The sequence below is a fragment of the Mesoplodon bidens genome, assembly GCF_964165515.1.
Source record: "Mesoplodon bidens genome assembly, chromosome: 14".
Lineage (NCBI taxonomy): Eukaryota > Metazoa > Chordata > Mammalia > Artiodactyla > Ziphiidae > Mesoplodon > Mesoplodon bidens.
In genome coordinates, this window is record NC_138170.1 from 544,237 (window position 1) to 561,409 (window position 17,173).

The window sequence follows — 17,173 nt, forward strand, 5'->3', positions numbered from 1 at the left end:
ACAGTATTAATTCTTCCAGTCCATGCACCTGGTATATTTTCTCATCTTTTTCTGTTGCCTTCAACTTCTTTCACCAATGGCTGATACATTTCTGAGTACGTGTCTTTTATCTGCTTAGGTGTGTTTGTTCTTAGGTATCTTATTATTTTTAGTGTGATTGCATATGGTATTGTTTTCTTAATTTTTTTCTTTCTGACAGCTTTGAGTTTTGTTTTTTTCTTCTTTTTCTAATTCCTTCAGGTGTAATGTTAGGTTGTTTATTTGATATTTTTCTTGTTTCCTAAGAATAAGCTTGTATCACTATAACTTCCCCCTGTGAACTGTGTTGGCTGTGTCCCATAGATTTTGGATCACTGTGTGTTCATTTTCATTTCTCTTGGGTATTTTTAGAATCCCTCTTTAATTTCTTCACTGTTCCTTTCTTCCCCTTTTATTCACCTGTGATGTGAGGACTCTCTTTAATATGATGTTTGGATTTCTTTCAGTTGTGTGTGTGTGTGTGTGTGATTATTTCAGTTGCTGAGCTCTTAGTTTCACGTGGACACTAACAACCCTGCATTGTTACTCTGCTCCCCCACAGTTACTGAATTTGACCTTATATTTTACATCTACTTGTTTTGTGTGTCCCTTAACTTCTTATTATGAATATAGATGATTTTATTACTGTTTTCTTTCATCCTTCCTATTAGCTGTGTACGTGGTTGATTTACTGCCTTTGTTGAATATTTGCCTTATCCAATGAGGTTTTTCGGTTAGTAAGTTTCCTTTTCTAATTTTTATGTTTCAGTCATGGCCTTTTCTTTTTCACTGAGAAAAGCCCCTTTAAGATTTCTCATAAAGCTGGTTTGGCGATGCTGTGCTCTTTTAGTTTTGCTTCTCTGTAAAACTTTAGATCTCACCATCAAATCTGAAGGAGAGCCTTGCTGGGTAGAGTATTTTTGGTTATAGGCTTTTCGCTTTCATGACTTTAAATATACCATGCCACTCCCTTCTGGCATGCAGAGGTTATCCTGAAAAGTCAGCTGATAACTTAATGCAAGTTCCATGTTTGTAACTTGTTGCTTTTCCTTTGCTCCTTTTAATAGTGTCTTTTTATCTTTATTTTTTTGCCATTTTAATTACAATGAGTCTTGGTGTGGTCCTCTTTGGGTTGATCCTGTTTTGGCCTTACTGTGTTTACTGGACTTGGATGTCTGTTTTCTTTCCCAGGTTATGGAAGTTTTCAGCTCTTATGTCTTCAGGTATGCTCTACACTGCTTTCTCTTTCCTTTTTGCTTCTGGGACCAGTATAATGCAAATATTAGTACACTTGATGTTTCACATGTCTGTTCAACTTTCTTCATTTCATTTTAATCTATTGTTTTACAGTTCATCTTCAGTGATTGCCAGTACACTCTCCTTCAGTTTTCTGATTCATTCCTCTGTGTCATTTAGTCTACAGTAGTTTCCTTTTAGTGTATTTTTCATTTCAGTTATTGTATTCCTCATCTCTGTTTTGTTGTTCTTTAATGCTCTAACTCTTTTTTAAAAAATTCTACCTTCTTGCTCTGGTCGTCCATTCTTCTCCTGAGTTCTTTGATCATCTTTATAGTCATTACCTTGAACTGTTTTTTGAGGAGATTGGTTACCTCCACTTCACTTAGATCTTCTTCTGAGTTCTTATCTTGTTCCTTCATTTGGATCGTGTTTCAGTGTCACCTCATTTTTCTTAACTTGCTGTTTTTATTGCTATGTATGTAGTATGTTCGTTACATTTCCTGACCTTCTAGAAGTGGCCTTTTGTAGGAGAGGTTCTATGTGTCCCAGAAGCCCACTGTCCCCTGGTCACTAGAACTATATATTCTAGGTGTACCCCCTATGTTGGCTACTTGGGCTCTTCTATTGTGGTGGGCTGACTACTGTGGGTGGTCTGGTAGGCTTGGCTGCCCCCAGACTGCTTGTTTGACAGACTCTGCCTTGTATGGAGGCTGTCTGTGCTGCTTGGTGAGGCTAAATCATAAGGCAGTTGGCTGCACGACTCTGTGGGACACCAAATCTAGTGCTCGTTCACTTATGGGTAGAATTGCAGTCCAGGTGATATCTGGGCTAGTGCCCAGTCACTGCGGTGATGCTGGCTACTGGGAGGAAGACACAGGTCCTGAGTTCTGGCTGCAGGGCCCAGGAGTCTCAGAGTTGGTGTTGGATCGCTGTTCCTGACACAGCTCTCTGCAGGGTCTGGGGTATCCCTAATCTTGTGCTGTCATTCTGATGGGCAGGGTCAAGACCCAAGTGAGTGCATGGCTGCTTGTGGCCTGCAAGTGAGTGTTCTGGTCACACAGGCTGCTGGGCTGTGGTATTCCTGGAGCTGGTGTGTGCTTGTTGGTGTATGAGGCTGATCCCACTGCTAGGGCAGATTTGCTGTTGGGTAGGTCCAAGCTCCATCCAGTCCCTGTGCAGTAATCACCTGCCGACGGTGAGACTGATTTCAAGTCCAGAGCAGGCTCACTTGTCAGAGGGGCCAAGGACTCTGGGGCTGGTGCCTCTCCACTTAGGTGTGGAGGCTGGTCCTGGGACTTTTGGTGGCTGGGCCCATGTCCAGTGGCAGCTGTGCATTGAGCGGGTCTGAAGGCAGCCTGTTTGCTGGTGGATGGGGCTATGCCCCTGCTCAGTTACTTGCTTGGCCTGCAGCATCCTAGTACTTGTGTCTATAGTCTGGTGGAAATGGGTAGGGCTAGGCCCTGAGGCTAAAAAGATAGAGGGAGGATTCTGAAATTATGCTTGCTGGTACCAGTGGCCACGAGGTAGAAGGAGCTCCCCCATATGGCTGCTGCCAGTGTCTATGTCCCTGAGGCTGTGCTGTAGTTGCCTCTGGACTCTCTGGGAGACTCTCCAAGATCAGGAGGTAGGTGTGACCTAGGATCCGTTTAAATGACTGCTTCCGTTCTGATTCTTGGGTCATGTGGGATTTTGTGAGCATTTTTTTTTTTTTTTTTTTTTTGCGGTACGCGGGCCTCTCACTGTTGTGGCCTCTCCCGTTGCGGAGCACAGGCTCCGGATGCGCAGGCTCAGCGGCCATGGCTCACGGGCCCACCCGCTCCGCGGCATGTGGGATCTTCCCGGAACGGGGCACGAACCTGTGTCCCCTGCATCGGCAAGTGGACTCTTAACCAGTGCGCCACCAGGGAAGCCCTGTGAGCATCTTTTAAGTGTGGAATCTCTATTTCCCACAACTCTCTGGCTCTCTGGAAAGTAAGCACCACTGGTCTTCAAAGCCCAACTTTCTAGGAACTCTTCTTTCCAGCACAGGGTCCCTGGGCTTGAGAGCCTGATGTTGGGTTCATACCCCTTGCCACCTGGGTGCACCTCAGAAATTGTAATTATTCTCCCATTTGTGGGCCACCCACCTGGGGGTTTGGGTCTTGACTCTGTTGAGATTTTGCCTTTCCTCCCTGTCTTGCCGAGGTGCCTTCCTTATATCTTTAGCTCTAAAACATCTTTTATGGTTGGTCCCGGCCTTTTTCATCAATTGCTGTTCTGTAAACAGTTGTGACTTTGGTGTGCCCACGAGAGGCATCAAGCTCTGGGTCTTTGAATGCTACCATCTTGGACAATCTCTCCACTTCATTCTTAAATCATAATTTAATTTTTCTTAGTATCTTATTTGACTGGTGACAGTTTGAAATTTATTATCACTCATGTTTACTTTTCCTGTTTTAAAAAAATTGAATAGTGCATTCATTCATTTTGAAATGAAGCTAGTGACCTGTGAATTTCCATACCTCAAAAATCAAGGATAGGACAAAAGCCTTTTCTACCTGTGTTACCCTCAAACTCTGCACCCCACACCAGCCTGGGGATTAACCTCTTGCACCCATGCTCACCTTCTTTTTTTGGACCGTTAACCATCGCTGCATCTGTATGTGTGTTGACAAAGTGAACTCTAGTCTTTCCAGTTTTTGTGTTTTGTTTTTTGGATTAGGGAAGAGTCCTACTATGAATGTACATTTACTGGTCTGCTGAAGTTCATATTAAACCTGTCAAGCACATTACCAGAATTGGAATTGCTTGTATATACACTTTGATAAATTTTAGAGACAATGGTAGAACAAAAGTAAATTGTATTTCAAATCCCACAATATTCTCACACCATGAAAACCCTTCCCTTTTTAATATAGTTGTGTGTAGTTTATCTTTATGCCCATACTATATTTCCCAGAGATGGGTAAGTGTTACGTTTCTTGCTAGCACATTTACGGTATTGTTCAAAGTCAGGCGTTTAGTGATTTAACATGATCATATTTCCATGAACTTGCAAGTACAAGATCTTCTCTCACACTGTCTTTTACTCCCTGCTTTTTTATATTGCCCTCCTAATTCTCAGTCCTGGTCTTTCTTTATGTTCTTCATCAACCTGGATAGGTTATACTATTTTCTCCCTTATTCAAGACCAATAGAATAGAATAGAACACCCAGAAATAAACCCTGATATATGGCCAAATGGTTTTTGACAAGTTGCCAAGTCTTTTCAAAGTAGAAAGGATAGTATTTTCAACAAATGATGCTGAGAAGTCTTGTTGTCAACATGCAAAAGAAGGAAGATGGACCCTTACCTAACATCATATGCAAAAATTAATGAAAATATATCAAAAAACTAAATATAAGACCTAATAAAATAAAAAGTCTTAAAAGAAGACACAGGACAAGAACTTCATGACATTTTATTTGGCAGTGATTTCCTCAACATGAAACGAAGGAACAACAAAAGTACAGCTAACAAAAAAATAAACAATTTGCAGTACATAATTTAAAAAAATGTGTATCAAAGGAATGTAAACAGAATAAAATGGCAACCCACAAGATGGGAGAAAATATTTGAAAGCCATCTATCTGACAAGAGATTTCTATTCAGAATATACAGAGAACTCCTACAACTCAACAAGAAGCAAACACCCTGATTCAAAAATGGATAAAAGACTTGAATAGATGGTTCCTCAAAAAGAGGTACAAATGACTAAGCACTTGAATAGATGCTCCATATCACTAAATGCATGTTTTTGTATTTGTGTGCATGCATACACACACAAGCACACACACATACACAAGCAGAAAACAAGTATTGGTGAGGATGTGAGGGAGTTGGAAGCATTGTGCTCTGTCAGTGGGAATGTAGAATGATACAGCTGCTTTGCAAAAGAGTATGGCAATTTTCCAGATATTGAAAAATAGAATTACTACATGATCCAGGAATTGTACTATGAGGTATACCCAAAGGAATTGAAATCAGGGTCTTAAAGTAATATTTGTACTCCAGTGTTTAGAGCAGTAATAATCACAGTAGCTAAAATATGAAAGCAACCTAAGTGTTCATCCACTAGTTCCTGGATAAGCAAAGTGTGGTATACCCATATAATACAATATTATTCAGTGTTAAGAAGGAAAAGATCTAGGAATATGCTACAACATGGATGAATCCTGAGGAAATTTAGCTACCAAATATGCCATTTTTGTGACTTTTAGCGAGTCATAACAATGCAACTACTTATTTCAATTATATGGGGTACTTAGTGTAGTCAAAACCATAGAAATTGGGAGGGTAATGATGCTTTTCAGGTGGTTATGGAACAAAAAGGAAAGTTATGTTTAAAGGATATAGAGTTACAGTTTTAAAACGTAGAAAAGAATTAGAAAGATAAATGGCGATGTTGATCGCCCAATAATATGAATGTATTTAATATCACTGAACGGTGCACTTTATAATAACTAACATGTTATATTTTATGTTATTTGATTTTACCAATATACAAAATTGGGAAAGAATGTAATATCAGGAAAGGGAGTGGACCTGGGATAGAGCAGAGAGTAATCAGAAGGGTGAGACACTGCATATGTTGAAGAAGAGGCGAGAGTCTTCACTGGCCAGAAGAGACTTTATAAAAAAGAAAAAAAAATTACTCTGAGGGTGTATTAAATAGATATCTGTGGGTGTACTGCTATCTCCCATGGGTTATCTTTAAGAGTCTTTAATAAAGTCCATAAGGCTTGCTGAGGCTTTTTTAAAAACTGGATTCCCTAGGAGATAATTAGAGGGTGGTACTTAAGTCTATGTCTAGGTTGACAGATTTTGCAGGGAGGACGAACCTGAGAACAGTGGAGGTCCTGAGAGTGTAAGTACATGGAAATTGGAAAAAATAATAATAAAGGGAATTAGGAAAACTTTTGACTTCGAAGGTCATGTATTACTGAGTCAGACCTGAGGTTTCTAAGGAGTTATATACACAGTTGCTATTTGGATTGCTTGTTGATGAAGATCAGTGGAAAAACTAGAGTCATTTCCAAGTGTAGGTAAGATATAATGAGAGGATGGAGGTGGGAAGTAGGGAGGCCCAGAGAAAAGTGGGAAGGTCATACTGGGCCAAGATGGTGGTGATATCCAGCAGAACGGATGGTAGGGCAGACTGTGGATTCATCTTTTTTATTTTGGCTCCCCACCTCATCCTTAATAATTCTTTGGGAATATTTCATTGCTCTGTGATGCAGGTACAGAATTCGAGTGAGGAGACTACACCCTCAGCGTCCAGCTGTCTGAGTCCTCAGTGTGCTTCAAATGATGGAGAACTATTGCTTCTTTATGAGAAGAGTTAGTACCTCGTAGCTAAGCTTTAGCTGGAGCTTTTGCAAGATTGATTCCACTTTATATATACTGTTGGCATGGAGGTTCCTCCTCCTCTTTTCTTGACCATTATGAAATGAATGTATATTTCTCAATGTTTGTGTATATCAGATAAATGCATTAAGTAAAGGAATCTTATATGTTGCTCCCTGCATAGTTTGCCCTTTCTTGTTTCTCTTTTACCTTTACTAAATTAGCACAGGGAGAGACCGTGCAATGTTCTAATCAGGAGAGATTAGAACATCATATTTCTAGAGAGGTTGGTTGGACAGAGCAGGGGTCCCAGGGAGAATCAAAGCTTCTGTTTGTACTTGGAAGTGTACCTGTATACAGTAGAGGGCTCCAGGAAATATCCTAGAATATTGCAATGTCCCTGAGGGAGATCATTAAGAGAGGCAGGATCCGGTACGAGATCAGTGCACTATGACATGTTTGTCAGTCATCTGGTGTGAGATTCTCAGGGCCAATCCCATATGGTAAGGCTGAGTGCAGAGCGATGAAGAACCTGTGAAAGCCTTTGATTGAGTGTTAAAGATGAAGCTCTGATTTTGGGGAGAATTTTCTTACCTCACTGAATGTCACCCTTCTGTGGGGATGAGATTCTGTGCTTTTCCTCTCTTGATGATCACTGACTGAAAGTCATTAGAGCATCATGTCTAGAAAGCATTCTTTATTTAATTTCTTAAAGAAGAAAACATAGAAAACATTTTTATCCACTTTCAAATTGAGGATGAAGGGGAATGACATCAGTGAAAATGTCAGAGCATGGAGCTCTGACTTGTGTCCATCACCAGAAACACTGACATACATGGTAAAACCTGTCAGAATGATCTTATCAACACATGTAAGTTTTCTTTTCGCCCTGTAGATTTATCTTTCACTGAAACTTAACTTACTACAGGATGTGGAGAATAAACGGAAGTAGAAACTGTATTTCCTGATGAGAGAATCACTAAGTCACATTAGCTGTTCTGAGCTATGTCTTACTCACCGTGACTAATTAAAACAAACAAACAAAACACTTTTTTTTTGTAAGTCAGTTCTGATATTTCCTCGTTAAAAACAAGGTAACAGATACAGATTTAGATCTACCAGAATTGAGCAAAATGTTGATTGTACCTGTGCTGAATATATGAGCATGACCTGCTACAAATCTTCATTATACTTATTGCCACAACTGACAAATTCCCTTTGGCCACTCCTGATATGTTGCATGTAAGGAATACATAGGACACTAACCCCAGCTGCTCACAGGTAAACTCTGCCACGTGGATTACTGCATGTTTTCCTGCTGGAAGACCACACATTCTCGAGTATCATGACTGCAGAGTATGTGGGCTCTTCTTTTTTCTGGATAAAGGTTAGATAATCACCTAATTTTATGAGAAATATATAAATTGTATTTGCATATTCTTCAGGTTTTTATTTACCCATTCTCTTTCAAGTCCTAAGTGCAAATGTTAAAGTGATTTCCAAGAGGGTGGTAAATAAGCTACGTTTATGCTCCAAAATTAGCAATAAAGCATAATACAATTGTAAACGCATTAATGTGTGATTAATATGTAGATACTTATGTAAATACAATTTTAGAAATGCCTTGTGGAGAGCTTCAGAATCTAGGTATTTAAAAAAAAAGAATAAGGAGTTCTTGAAACTCTCAGGGAATTATATAGAAGTCTTTGTGTCTATAAATATCAATCTGGAATAATGCATTTTCTCAGAAATAAACTAGGCATAAAATTGTAGGAAAAAACTTCATGAAATGAAAGAGCATGTGAGATGGGCATACAAGAAAAAGAATATTCTCAGAGAATAATGAACAGTGTGAATTTCAGCAGAAGTGTAATACAGATTCAGAGAGTAAAACTTTGGAGAGCCTACTTATGAGTTCCTCATATTGCATCTTTGGAGAGACGGTAGTCATTTGAAATATGATGTTATAAGATGACGTTAACATGCTTAAATACTTTCCTTTAGAAATGACCACTTAGAACCAGAATAAATGAAAGCACAAAATTATGTTTTTGTTGATTTTTGAAGATCTCAGGTGAGTGCTGATAATTTCAGTATATAGATGTCGGGCTTCCCTGGTGGTGCAGTGGTTGAGAGTCCGCCTGCCGATGCAGGGGACACGGGTTCGTGCCCCGGTCCGGGAAGATCCCACATGCCATGAAGCGGCTAGGCCCGTGAGCCATGGCCGCTGAGCCTGCACGTCCGGAGCCTATGCTCCACAACGGGAGAGCCCACAACAGTGGTAGGCCCGCGTACCGCAAAAAAACAAAACAAAACCATGATGTCTTTCACTGCAAAATAAAGGAGCTGTTACGGTGGAGGATTCCTGGACTGAATGCCAATATTATGACAATAGTATGAGTGTGTTTCGTGTTTGGGAATTACAGTCATTGTTGCTTTTGTTGTGGTCATCCATTTACAAAGCTTGGTGTCAGTTGATTTGTCTCTTGTAAAAATAAAATGCAGTCTGTGTGTGTGGAAAAAAGAAAACATACATGATGTCTTGATAAAGTTGTATGTAATTTGAGATCTGGAAAACATTTCTTTTCTGTAATGCTAGGATACTAATTGGACATTTTTGCAAGAAAGAGATTTCAGGATGCAAATCTCGTGTCTCTAAGGTGGGAAGCCAGTTCATGGCGGAACATTCTATTAAACTTGTGTGAGTGCAGAAATATTTCTTTGGAAGGAAGAGGTCACGAATCCCTTTTTAACAGTTAGTGGTTTATAGTATACCGATTGAGCAAAATGGGTATTTCTGAACTTTAGAAAAAAATAATATAGTTTTTCTTCATTTATATTATGCAGCTGATGTAGAATATCAAAAACTCTTTATTTTGAAAAACAATGTAATCAATTTGACATAATTCATATGTATTGAACCTGTGGTACACACACACTATAAAACTTACATTCAAAAACTCTTTTTCACTTAAGAAATATTTTCTAGTGTAGTTGATTTACAACGTTGTGGTATTTTAAAATACATGTTTATTAGAGTATAATTGCTTTATAACACTGTATTAGTTTCTGCTTTACAACAAAGTGAATCCCCTGTATGTATACATATATCCCCATATCCCCCCGTCTTGAGGCTCCCTCCCAGACTCCCTATCCCACCCCTGTGGGGGACATAAAGCACCGAGCTGATCTCCCTGTGCTATGCGGCAGCTTACCACTAGCTCTTTTCCATTTGGTAGTGTATACATGTCAGTGCTACTCTCTCACTACGTCCCTGTCTCCCCTTCAGCCCTGTGTCCTGAAGTCCGTTCTCTACATCTGTGTCTTTATTCCTGCCCTGTCACTAGGTTCGTCAGTACCATTTTTCTGAATTCCATATATATGTGTTCACATACGGTATTTGTTTTTCTCTTTCTGACGTACTTCACTCTGTATGACAGACTCTAGGTCCAACCACCTCACTACAAATAACTCAGTTTTGTTCCTTTTTATGGCTGAGTAATACTCCATTTTATATATAGGCCACATCTTCTTTCTGTATTCTTCTGTCGATGGACATTTAGGTTGCTTCTATGTCCTGGCTATTGTAGATAGTGCTACAGTGAACATTGTGGTACATGTATCTTTTTGAATTATGGTTTTCTCCGGGTATATGCCCAGTAGTGGGATTGCTGGGTCATATGGTAGTTCTATTTTTAGCTTTTAAGGAATCTCCATATTGTTCTCCATAGTGGCTGTATCAGTTTACATTCCCACCAACAGTGCAGGAGGGTTACCTTTTCTCCACACCCTCTGCAGCCTTTATACATTATTGTATTAATTTCTGCTGTGCAGCAAAGTGATTCAGTCATATATATATATATGTATATATATATATATATATATATACTTTTCCATTATGGTTTATCACAGGATACTGAATATAGTTTCCTCTGCTGTACAGTAGGTCTTTGTGGCTTGTCCATCCTATGGAGAATAGTTTGCTTCTGCTATTCCGAAACTCCCAACCTTTCCATCACTCTCTCCTTGGCAACCACAACTCTGTTTTCTATATCTGTGTGTTTGTTTCTGTTTTGCTGACATGTTCATTTGTGTCCTGTTTTCGATTCCACATGTAAATGATATTATATGGTATTTGCCTTTCTCTTTCTGACTTACTTCACTCTGTATGACAGACTCTAGGTCTATCCACCTCACTACAAGTAACTCAATTTCGTTTCTTTTTATGGCTGAGTAATATTCCATTGTATGTATGTGCAACATCTTCTTTACTATTCGTCTGTCGATGGACACTTAGGTTGCTTCCACATCCTGGCTATTGTAAATAGTGCTGGCTGGCGGATTCTGAGCCATTGCGCCACCAGGGAAGTCGCCAGAGATTATTTCTTAAGGGAGGCCCTCCTCACCCCCCATCAGTCTCTTCCCTGCTGACCTAGACTCCCACAGCCTTACGTAACTGCTCCGTCATAGCACCACGCACAGTTTTAATTCCACACATATTTGTAAGTTCCCTTTCTATAACCCTCTGTTCTATTGAACCTTTCCCTCCTGCCTCATCATTTTATCTCTAGTGCCTACCAGTGCTTGGCATATCTTAGGGGCTCAGTAAGTGTCTTCTGAATAAATAATTGGAGGCAGAGGACAAGGCTTAGGAGGGGAGATCAAGGCTTTGTTTTCTACATGTGGACTAGGAGGTGCCCTTACGACATCCGAGTGGGGATGTGTTTTGAGCAGTTGGTGTGAGGTTGGGATGCCTTTGGAGATGATCATGGCCAATATTTTAAACCATGGGAGTGAATAAATTTGTGAGGGAGGATGTGTGAAATTAGAAGGGAAGAGGGCCCACGACTGAGGAGCAACCTCAACATGTGAGGGCAGGAGGTGAAACCAGCAAAAGAGACTGCAAAGCAGGGGTAGAGAGGAAAACTGGGAGAGTGTGCGGTCGATGAACCCAGGGAGGAGAGAGATCAAGCAAGAGGGGAGGCTTCACCGTGCCACATGCTGCTAGTAGAACAAGATTGAGGACAGGTCAGTGTCTCGTAGACTGAGCCACTTCGAGGTAATTGGTGACTTGAATCAGAGCAGTTTTGGGAGAGTGGCAGAGGGGGAGGGCATGCCGGAGTGGGCTGAGTAGTACAAAGGTAGGACCTCTGAGAAGAGCATCCTTGGCAAGCTTTGTGGTTTTTAGGAGGGACCGAGTTTGCTTAGAATAAATAAATTAACGGTTATCTCTGGGCCACGGGATTTTGATTTTCTTCGTTTTACTCCCGTTGCTCTACCTTCAAAATATTTTCAGAATGTGACCACTTCTCACCACCTCCCCTACTATCTCTCCGTCCGGAGCCACCATCATCTCTGACATCGGTGGCAGAAGAGCCTTCTGATGACCTGCCAGTGTCTACCGTGGCCCCCACAGTCTCTTTTTCCTACAGCCGTCGGCGTGATCATGGGGAATGTGATCAGCCATGCCACTCCTCTCCTTAAAATCCTTCACTGGCTCCTACCGTGAAGAGCTAACACAGCCCGCAGAGCGTCCGACAAGGCCATTTGGGGTCCGACCGCTGTGTCCTACCTGCTCGCTGCTCTCCATCCATTGTGTATCTGACTTCCGTTACCCTCTTCTCCTTTCTGTGCTGCAACCACAGTGGCCTCCTTCCTGTTCTTCTACCACGCCAGACAAGCTCCTGCCCCAGGGTCTTTGCACTGGCCCTTTCCTCTCCTGTGCACTCTTCCACTAGATACCAACTTGGCTAACTCAAATCTCTGCTCAGATGTCATCTTCTCATTGAAGCTTACCTGGGCTTCTCTATTTAAAATTTTAACCTATGGGGATGAGGTGGGGGGGAAATGGGTGAAGGTGCTCAGAGGATACAAACTTCCAGTTACAAGACAGATACATTCTGGGATGTAATGTACAGCATGGCAACTATGGTTAACAATACTGTATTGTATCTTTTTTCTCTTTTCATTTTATTTATTTATTTGTTTGTTTATTTTTGGCTGTGTTGGGTCTTCGTTGCTGCACGTGGGCTCTCTAGTTGCGGTGAGCGGGGGCTCCTCCTCGTTGCGGTGCGCAGGCTTCTCATTGTGGTGGCTTCTCTTGTTGCGGAGCACCGGCTCTAGGCGCGTGGGCTTCAGTAGTTGCGGCACGTGAGCTCAGTCGTTGCGGCACGTGGCCTCAGTAGTTGTGGCGCACGGGCTGTAGAGCGCAGGCTCAGTAGTTGTGCCGCACGGGCATAGTTGCTCCTCGGCATGTTGGATCTTCCCGGAGCAGGGCTCAAACCCGTGTCCCCGGCACTGGCAGGTGGATTCTTAACCACTGCGCCCCCAGGGAAGCCCTACCTCTCATTATTAACTCAATGTATTAACTCAATTTTGGCTATAATTAGTGCAGTTTCTATTATCATTAATGAACTGGGGGAAGATCGGGTGGTTGTCTAAGTAGCCTGAACCGACTAGAGAGGAAGTCCCTGAGGAACAGGGGAGGAGGTGTGTCCACATCCAGAGCAGTCTAGCCATTGGAGGTCCATGGCTCATTAAGTAGCCTGAGATTCTGGGCTCTGTCCAAATAGGTACAAAGATCATTTGTGATCTAGGCATGTTCTCTTCTTGGGCATCTGAACCAGAATTCCCTGAAAGATCCCCAGGTGGTACTCAGTGGGTCAGGATGTGGATGGAGGTGAGCTACACAGAGGGAACCGAGTAAGGTCCACCCTCCCGCAACCAGAGCCACTCACTGTCTTCTTCCAGTGCTGAGGCAAGCCACCTGGGTTTCCTCAGGCCACTGCCAACAGGTCTTCCTTTAGTATCCGGTGTCTAAACTGCAGGGTCCCCCACCAAACCCCAGTATTGGGAGCCTGCACCACAGACCCCACCACGGAGATGGACACTCATGCTGATTCCATTTCTAAAACAGTTATTTTCAGGAAATGTTTGTGCTCGTATGCAAGGAAACTTTGTGGGGTATCTGTGGCTGCCAAAGTGACATCTGGCAGGATTAACTGGATCACCAGAGCCAAACAATGAGGACTGGGAAGGCGACAATAACTGTGAGGCCTGGGCCCATGTGGGGGCAAGATTTTGAGAATGACCACTTAGGTGACAACATGGGATTCCCACGAACCGCAGCTCTGGTTAGTTTCTGGTCTGGAGCCAGATCCTCTCTCTGATGCAGACGTGGGAGGACGGAGCAGCAAGAGCTGCCCAGCTGCCCAGCTGCTCATCTGGGAACTCATCCTCCAAGCGACTCTGTCCCTTGTTCTCCTCCCGTACCTGGAGGCGGCAGTCAGCGGGCAGCTCCTCTCACAGCACCCCCACGTACACCTGCTCAGACCGCCTGCTCAGAGCTACTCTTTTGCCCAGCCCAGCATACCTGTTCCACCTGTCTGAAGACCCACCACACGTTTCCTCGAAGCACACCCCAGAGCTCTTTCTCACTCCAGCCATGCCCCAGCAACTCCTCTATCAGTACCGGGTATATGGACACGTCCTCCAGCCCCTGTGGGAACCTTTGTGGCCGCCAGCCAGCCAGCTCTTGGGCCTCAGACCTGTTCCCTGGTCCTGAGTCAGAACCAAAGCCCTATGTGTCCAGGGTCCACTGAACCCCAGCCCTGGTCAGATATGGAAGGTGGAGACTTGGAGAGAGTAAATGATTCACTCCTGCTCTTCATCCTTCAGAGGAAGACCCCAAAAGCGCCTCGACTATTCATCAAAAGTCATTGAGTTGTACTGTTAAGATCTATGCCTTTCACTGAATGCACTTTTTGCCACCATTTATAAAGAGAAGAAAAGCTTTTTAAGAACTGGGTTGAGCCCCCTGCATGCACATACCCAACTGCAGGCAGAGAAGATGGTCAGCCCAGCCCAGACCTTGCTAAGAGTCTGCTCAGAGGCCATGGGTCTGGTCTGCTGGCACTGGATGGGCGCAGATGCTGGGCAGATGAGCTCTGTGTGGTGTTTTAGACAAATATGAGGGCCTAGAGTAGGGTCAAACAGACAGGAGAGCCCAGGAAGCAGACCCTGGGAGAGGGGAGATACCAGTTGGGCCAGCACACCTGAGGCTATGGTCAAGGCCATGAGGACCACAGTGTGGTGGGCACGGTGGCTGTGAAAGCCCCACTGCTGCCCAGCCAGCCCGAGACAAGCCACGGGGAAGCACCCACCGGCCAGCCCCGTCATAATCTCCGCCAATCCCGATGAACTTGCATCCAATGACTGCCCTGATGTGGTCGAAGTGATCTGAAGAATGGAAAGTCAGCAGCGTGGGGCTTCCAGGGCAGGGGTGGGGTGATGACTGACCTCTGTTGATTCCCCTTTTTGCAGCCTGTAGGCCAAACAGGCCAGTTCCTTCGTGGCCTGGCACCGAGAGTACCAACTAGAGGGCCCTGAGGTTTGATCTGAAGTGATCCCAGCTGGCTCTAGAACTGGACTTCAGATTTGGAGTGGACCCCAGAGCCCCCAGTTTGGGCCATTTCCCACCCAAGATTCACCCTGCCTCCCAGTCTCCTTGAGAACCTGTGGGGGCTCCTTTCCCCGGGTGTGGAGGATGAGAGAGCAACAAGAGTACAACTGATGAAGGCCCCAGAGACCTAAGGAGCTGTCCAGTCCCTTGGCCAGAGGTAGGGGCAGTGTGCTTTAGGAGCCCCTGCAGAGGCACAGATGGGCAGCACCCGGGCTCTGTGTCTGACAGCCTCCCTGATACCCATCATTATCACAGTTTTGATTCCATGGCTCCAGTTCCACATGGCACCAAGGTGCTGTGTACCGTCCATTATTGGGTTTTTGGGAGCTGTACCTATTGCCAACAGGTGCGTCAAACCACTGGGGCTCTTCTGAAGTCCTCTCCAAATTTGGACCCAGCTTCAGCTCCAAATCAGAGTTTTCAGAGAGCCCAGGGTGGGGCTCACCTGCCCCAGTAGACATGTTGGCTAACGGGTTGCACTGCAGCACCCGCACGGACAAGGACACCATCACGATGCCACCGTTCTTCTGCAGGGGCGGACCGGTGGACAGTCAGCTTGGCTCCCAGCACAGCCACCTGCCTGTTCACTCTCTCGGCCCCTGTGAGGAAGGTGTTCAGCCCTGGCTTTGAGGTCAGAGTCGTCTCCTCTCTGGGTTTGTGTGAATAGAAGAGCCGCAGCCCTGGTCTGGGTGGTGTCTTGGCCCTGGGTTTCCGGGTTTGGAGGAGTATCTTACCACCTAGACCCCCACCTAGGGCTCAAGAGTTCAGGGGCTGTGGACCGTGGGTTTTGGGGGCAGAAGATATTTAACCTGGCGTTTGAGGAAATGGAGGGAGAAGAGGCTCAGGTTCAAGGGCTCCTGGTTTGAACCTCTTGCTTTAGGGATTAGGGCCAGGGCAGTCTCTCACGAGAAGCTGCAGGATATCATCAGGAACATTCCGAGAGTTCTTGCACACCCCCCAGGCCACTGAGTGGGAGAAGATGACAGGTGCCTGTGACACTTCTAGGGCTTGCCGTGCCACAGCATCCGAGACATGGGACAAGTCCACCATCATGCCCAGGCGGTTCATTTCTGCCACCACCTTCTACAGGGACAGGATGGGGAGAGGGCATCAGGGCTGCATTTATCTTGTGTGCACTTATCTGTAGGGAACAGGCGGGGCTGTACATTCATGTGGGGCAGGGTATGGAACCCGGGTACTTACCTTGCCAAGCCAGTGAGCCGACTGACATTGCTGTAGAAGGGGTGGATACCTTTTGCTGTGCTCTGTGCCCTGCCGGATGGCCAGGAGGCAGTCTGACTGGTGGCCATGACTTTGCTACAAGAGCCTAGAAAGAGGTTCTTTCGAACCGTCTACACCTGCAACTCCCTGATGCAAGAGGAGGGACCCAAACTGGGCTGTGCCTGGCAGTAGGAAGGCCCTTCTGGGGACTCAGTCTTGACTATATTCAGGAAAAAAAAACATACGCCCTTTTTGGTCAACTGCATCATTGTCGAAGTTCTGTCTCTTTTCACTTGCTTTAAAGGCGACTCCAATCTACCTCTTAAAAACTGTTTCCTACAATTCTGCCTTGCTTTCAAATCCTCTTCGTTGCCTTCCCTCAATATATTTTTGGACGATAGTTGTCCTTTATAACTCTACAGGTTTGTGAATTGCAGTGCCCCTGAGCTCCATCTTTCAACTCGCTTTTTCGTGAGCTGGCTGCAAAACCGCAGGATTGCTTCAGGCCCTATTCTGGTTCCGGGGGGCAGGCTGAGCCTTTGGTTAATTCTTATTCTTGATTGGAAATTAGAGTGACATGTGCCTGTCCAAACACCTAGAGCTGGTCTCTCATTGGTTCCCCCTCTCCCCGTTCATCCTCTGGACAATTTGCAAACTGTACGAAACAGGAGGTTAAAGGTGCTGATTCTCCAAGTGGGGAGATTGATAGTAAAGCGGCTGGAATGGCAAACCCGAGCACCAGGAGATGAAAAATAACGTGCGTTTTAGAAACCTTTCCCGATCACTGGGTGTACCATCCTCTGGGTTTCCCATGCATGTTTTAGCTGTAGGAAGATTCCCTTGAACCTGGAGATTTGGGACCCATGGAA

The 17,173-nt window shown here is 44.3% G+C and overlaps 1 protein-coding gene and 1 pseudogene across 2 annotated transcripts in view; one reads left to right on the plus strand and one right to left on the minus strand.

Annotated features, from left to right (window-relative positions):
• Positions 1-17,173, plus strand: part of LOC308628029 (uncharacterized protein) — a gene marked incomplete at its 5' end in the record, with an annotated part of 93,949 nt that overhangs the window by 11,804 nt on the left and 64,972 nt on the right. The window lies entirely within an intron of this gene.
• Positions 13,618-16,393, minus strand: LOC308627689 (dipeptidase 2-like; annotated as a pseudogene). The gene is made up of 6 exons: positions 16,287-16,393; positions 15,990-16,166; positions 15,529-15,610; positions 14,785-14,860; positions 13,995-14,130; positions 13,618-13,894 (listed from the first exon to the last, which is right to left on the minus strand). The product of its transcript is annotated as a dipeptidase 2-like (transcript).